The sequence below is a fragment of the Alosa sapidissima genome, chromosome 2, assembly GCF_018492685.1.
Source record: "Alosa sapidissima isolate fAloSap1 chromosome 2, fAloSap1.pri, whole genome shotgun sequence".
Taxonomy (NCBI): Eukaryota; Metazoa; Chordata; class Actinopteri; order Clupeiformes; family Clupeidae; genus Alosa; species Alosa sapidissima.
In genome coordinates this window covers 29077173-29083815 of record NC_055958.1, presented here as the reverse complement: position 1 = coordinate 29083815, position 6643 = coordinate 29077173, and positions in this window count along the sequence as shown.

Sequence of the window (6643 nt, the reverse complement as noted above, 5' to 3'; positions counted from 1 at the left end):
TAATCTTGTTTGTTCTCCTGATGTTGAGGAGGACATGGGAGGCGTAGCAACATGGCTATAGCACGAAGGAATATGGAGAAACTTTTTTGACAATTTCAAAATATTTTTTTTTTTTCTGAAGACCATTGTTAAAACAACATTATTACATTATTGCTTGAGAAAATGATCACTTTATCTGAGAATGTACAGTCCTGTTACAGTTAACAATGGTCTTTATGAATACATAAATTCCTACATCCATTTATATTTTTTCTTTTCTACAATCATGAGGTATTTGGGGTTCTCTTGTTAAAATCTACGCTGGCCTCTTATTTTTGTTTCTGTTAACAGGCCAATAACCATGTTCTGAATGTCGAGGGGAGAGACCATTACAATGGGAACAGTAAAAGTGCAGAGTCCAGGTCTGCTGCCCCCACAATGAAATCTTTTTTCTCTTACGACTCCTCCAAGACCTTCAAGTGTTAGTTTCAGTGATAAAAAGGACGTCATCCAATGCGGTTTTCAGCCCATACATTTTCATATCTCATCTCACACCACAAACAGCATGTGACTTGGAAACGCAGACAAACAAAGAAGAAAAAAGGGCGAAAATGACACGCACACACACACGCACACACACACACACACACAAAGCAGCATCCGATATCTCAGAGAACAGCATATTCAGGGGATTTTCGCGGAGGGTCTGGATCCAGCTGTTGGAGATGAGATGTGTGGTGGCATTGGCTGTGGCAGCGTGTGTGTGTGTGTGTGTGTGTGTGTGTGTGGTGTGGCGAGCAAGGAAGGCAAGAAGACTCCCCTGGGCCCGGCGCGCTTTGTTCCCCTCCCCAAAGGGACCCAGATTAATTCAGTGCTGGATCAGGTAAGCCCAGTGATTTTCCAGGAGATGTGCCGGCCCGTCTCTTGGGATCAGGGCTCTCTCTGCTTGCCGAGTCGCTTGGGGTGAAGTGTGGTAGGGTAGGGTGGGGTGTGTGTGTGTGTGTGTGTGAGTGTGTGAGGGGGAGATTGTTTGGAAGTGTGGCTCACAAATGGCCTGTAGGCTGAGAAAACCTTGACAGGTACACTATACAACCAATGGTAATTTTGTGGAATGTAAAAAAAGCCACTGTCTGTCACAATTCAAATCAAGCAGCTACTTAGCTAGCCTCTCTACGGCGCTAGTGTCATCCGCTGTTTGTCTAGTCAAACACAGAGCAATGACCTCTTGGCCAATTGTTCTGGACTGAAAATATTGGTAACACTTTATAATAACTACACACAATTCATAATTTATTAAGCCTTTGTTACTTATTAGTTAATGGTTTGTTCATCATTAGTCATTTCTTGTTCATACATAATTTATCATCAGTAAAGATTTGTTCACACAATTATAAATGGTTTGTTCATAGTAAATAAGCCTATCCAAAAATATGTTTGTACGTACATAATTTATACTTAATAAGTAATGAAATAACCACCTAAAATGAAATCATTTTCTTATTATAAACCAGTTGCAAACTATTACAAAATGCTTTGTTCATCATTTGTAAAGCATTGTTCCTATGTTAATTCTCATAAATAAAGTATTTGTACACAGTTATAAATGGTTTGTTCATAGTAAATAAGCCTATATCTAAAATATGTTTATGAATTATTGTTAATACTTAATAAATTATGCAATAATATGTTGTTGATGAAGTCATATTTCCATTATTTAACAGTTGTTACATACACATGCACTTATGATTAGTTAGGGTGAGGATACATATTTTATAAACCACTTCCTAATACTATAATTCATATAATATAAGTAGTTAGTTAATGATATGTTGTGAGCTTATCTAAAGTGAGGACTTTCTATGCCTTGCAACACATTTTCAAAATTATTGACAATAAAAGTATTAACAATAATGTATAAACATATATTAGATATAGGCTTATTTACTATGAACAAACTAATAACTGTGTGCACAAATGCTTTACTGATGATAAATTAGAAATTACTAATGATGAACAAACCATTAACTAATAAGTAACAAAGGGCTTAATAAATGATTAATTGTGTGTAGTTATTATAAAGTGTTACCAAAATATTTACCTCATGACTCATAAATACACTATGCGTGACCTAATTGATTGATAGATAGATAGATAGATATTTTTAGATATTCAGTATAGTATTTTGCAGTGCTTAAGAAAGAGAAACACACTAATCATAATTTAACTGAAGGTCATTACGGAAGGGGAAAGGGGGGGGAATGGAGTGCACTACCAGAGGACGTGTGGAATTAGGAGAATGTGAGTGTGTGTGTGTGTGTGTGGATGCTTGTGATTCTGCTAAAGTGTGTGTGTGTGTGTGTGTGTGAGTGAGGATATTTGTGTGTGTGTGTGTGTGTTTGTGTGTGAGGATAGAGAGATGTGGGGATGTTTCGGGGGGGGGGGGGGGGGGATGATCCGTCCCTCTGGGAGTGTGTCAGGCCTGCCCGTCTCCCAGTCCAGACTCGGCACACCTGGGTCTCCAGCACCGCGCCGCCAGACCCTGCTGCTGCCTCCAGCCCACTCTCTCCACCCCGCCCGGTCACCCGCCCTGGATACACCCCCCCTCTCCTCTCTCGCTGTCCAACACACAGCCACACACACACACACACAGCTAGCTATCACTCTTACACACTCTCCAACATGCACACCAAGACGTGCATGCATAAGCACATGAAGCGTCCGCTTTCTTTCTCACACACAGGCACACATCCAGACACGCAAACACACACACACACAGTTCCAGCCATAAAACGCCCCATTTTCCCTGAACAGCTTTGGAAAGCATGAACATGTCCCATACGTTGTGAAAACCATGGATAAGGATACTGCATTTACAAAGTGAACGTCTTCATCCTCAAACTGTGAGCGAGAGGGCTGATACAAGCCTGATTTAAAAAACATGGAATTAAAAGGCTCAAGCAAAGTTTCTACAGGCCGTCTGCCTGGCTGCTCAACCATGCCCTGGGACTGTTTTTTCCCTTCGTTCAGGGTGTCTTTCTATATCTCTCTCTCTATCCTTCCTTCTTTCCACCCACCATTCGTGCTTTCAGTAGCAGACACCAGTGTTCTGCTCTGCCACAGCCCAGGCAGGAGAATCACCTTATATGGCAGAGGGAGACATCCACCTCCACACACACACACACACACAGCCCCCCACACTCCTCGCCTGCTGGAGCACACAACACACACACACACACACACACCCTCGCCCCGACACTGCCTGTCTGCCGGCTGTCCTCCCTCTCTACACCCCCACCACCACCACCCGACCCCCCCAGCCTCCCACCTACAGTCCAAATCTGCACTAGTGGACCCCCTTTCCAGCCAAGCCTTCAAGCTCCAACCCCCCACCCTCATCTCTCTCTCACACACACACACACACAGAAAAGCACAGCAGAGCACAAATACATGTGGGTGGTCTGACAGCAGAAACTGGGATCTCACAGGGCCGTGTGGGAGGGGGAGGGAAGAGGGTAGAGGACAGAGAGACTGAGGGAAGGATGGAAGGAGAGAGAGAGAGAGAGAGAGAGAAAGGGAGGGGAGTGGAGAGGGAATGTGAAGGCGACGCCACCAGCACTGTAGATAAGAGCTCGGTACAGGAAGTGTCCTGCAGGGACCGTTCCCCTGGAGGGACACGCCGTATCCAGGCATTTCCGCTTGTCAGGAGTCATCTTCCTCCTCCTCCTCCTCCTCCTCCTCGTGCGTATGCGTATGTGGGAACGCGCAGCAGGAATGTTGCCTTTTCTTTTGTTCAGAGCATGCACAGCTTGTCCTGTGTTCTCTGGACAACTTCTCCAGCTGAAGGTGTTAAAGGGTCACAAGCTGACATGCAGTCTCAGGCCTTTTCCTGCCCCACCCATACCATGGACGAGTCCAACTCGCTTATCAGTACGGCCCACTGGTTCATGTGTGGGCCTAATTGACAAACTAATGGGTTGATATGATACAGAAAGGTGGATCAGCTTTCATAACCTGAATCCTACTGCTACACTTAGACTAATGTTATTCTAAAACAATGTCTCTTTTTCTATTTCTCTCGCACGTCAGAGTGTGGTGGAAAAAATTCTACCATCACAGGCCCTCTGGTATTTCCCTCCATAATTACCTTCATAGCAAGCATCTATAATAAATAAAGTGTTGATTGACTTCATTACCCAATTCAAAGTTTCCAGAGTTATGACTAGATTCCAGGGTTATAGTGTCACTGTACAACTACCCAGGTTACATCACACAAAGATCAAATTAATAGACATTCACATGAGATTGAGGTAGAAATCCCTGACAAAGGACCCTGCTTTTTGAAGGTGTGAAACAGGACAGTAATAAAATAATGGAGGAAAAGCAAGACTAGCAACTAGATCTGCTTTTTACATGAACCATTACAAAAATGTTGCATTCTCTTCTTTAGTCAGAACAAATCTAAAACAGAAGAGATCTGGGCCGGGCAGGGGAATTCATTATGTTTCATCACTTTTATGTTCATAATAACCAGCATACCATAATGCTTGAAATAAAACAACAACCCAAAATCTGAAAACAGCAAAGGAATTCCATTGTTCACCAATTCACTTGAATCAAATCTGAAGGCCAGAGTGAGAGTATAAAAAGACAGGAAAAGTCTGTTTTTATTGTTGTTGAGATGTAATGTGACAGTTCCTCCAGGATGATACGCCAGACCACTGACAGACACACACAGAGCCGACCGACTGGCCAGTCAGTCAGCATACAGCCACTCTGTCTCTGTCCACCGTAATAACTGGACTATTGCAATGCTACACGCAGTGCAAACACATGAGGACTACTTCCAGACCTGAAGATCAAGCTCAGGGGTAAGGATAAAAGCCGCCCACCAACACGCACACGCACACGCACACGCACACGCACGCAATACAATGTCAAGTCTTCCATCATAACCCATTGGGGACAGATCTCACTTTTAACATGTCACATTGAGGAGATAAGGAGAGGGATTGTTTTGGCACTTCTGAATTGTAGTCATGGTGATGAGCTGCTCGTTGACTTTGCTGCATCATAAGAACTAGAAAATGTGATGGTTTTGGTTGCAGTCACCTCAAAGTTTTACACCACCAAGCAACAAACCGACAGTGCATCAGACAAGACTATTACCTTAGAAACATCTTTGTAAGACTAAATATAAATGTCACTTGTGACAGAGAAGACATCCTCAAATGTGCAGAGCTTTGCCTTGAATTGTTTTGCAAGTAAGAAAGAAAGAAAAAAAAGCTACCCAGTGGAGCATGGCCTATCTATGGCTGCCAAAACGCAAAGATAAGAACAGTGTTGAAAAAAAAATTGAGGCAAGATTCAGAGATTTACAATACAGCATTGGTTTCAGGTCAACAGGCATCACTGAACATAAGCCTAAGCTTAACCAGCACAGAATTAAAGAAGCACTGAGCTGGTCCTCGCCCTTGCTTCAGATGCGACAGAGAGAAATGTTACATAATGCAGAAATACAACAATCACACAAAATATAGCGCTCCTCTCTACAGGGAGGGAGTTGAGAAATCATTTTTTGGGTTTGGAGACACAGGAAAGGGGGGGAAAAAAACATACTGCAACACAATGAACATGGAAGAACTAAACCATTTGAATGACTTTGTTTTCATAGTTTTGGCACCGGTGGAGAACAATTCTATTGTGAAGCATTCTTCAGCACAACGTCTAAGGCACAATCTACATTACTTTACACTTGCAGGGCTTGAGAAGCTGGAGTACTATCACAGATGGTGCCTTCTCATACAGTGCCATGTTCTATTGAGTTTTTTTCTTTTTCTCCTTTTTGGTTGTTTTTAAGTGTTTTTTCCCCCCTGACATATGATACATTCATCTTACATCAGGATGTAGTACATCACACATTTCAGCAAATCAAAGTAATTACAGATACAGTGATTGTCCATTTTTTTTTTTTTTTTTTTTAACGATTGGCATACCGTTGTGAGTGTCAGAATGAACAAACGCAGTACAGACGCAGTACTGACAGTACTGCACTCCACAGAGTCAAGCTCATGTCCTCAGGAGGTTCCTCTTAAATCCTCCTCTTTCCTTGGGAACAGGTCTGCGTACACTAAGGTAACTAGTGTGAACCCGTCTTCAACAGACGCCACATGTGTGTCTGGCATGATCCGTCTTTTAAGTTGATGTTGTTTGGGATGGCTGTTGGTGGTGTTGGTGGTGGTGTTGTTGACATCTTCACAGGAAGACAAATAGTCAAAAAGAAGACTATAGAATCCGACACGGAAAAGGATTGGAAAGGAGGGATTTATACCAAAAAAAGTATAGAGCATAAAGGGAGGAAGAGAATGAGAAGTGATTTGTAACAGGGATGAAACTGCTGCATACCAGTGCTGTCATGAGCTCCTCCAGGAGGGTCCTAAGGAGTGGAGAGGGAGGCCCGGGATTGGCCCTCCGAGACAGCCATCCCTCCATGCTCTACAGCTGAAGCATTGGAGGGGGACCATATGCGTATCGCAGCACAACACACACACACTCTCTTTCTTGTGTGATGCGCCATGAGCGAGCACGCACACAGACACACACATTACTCTCGCTCGCTCTCTCTCTCGTACACACACACACACACACACACACACACACACTCTCT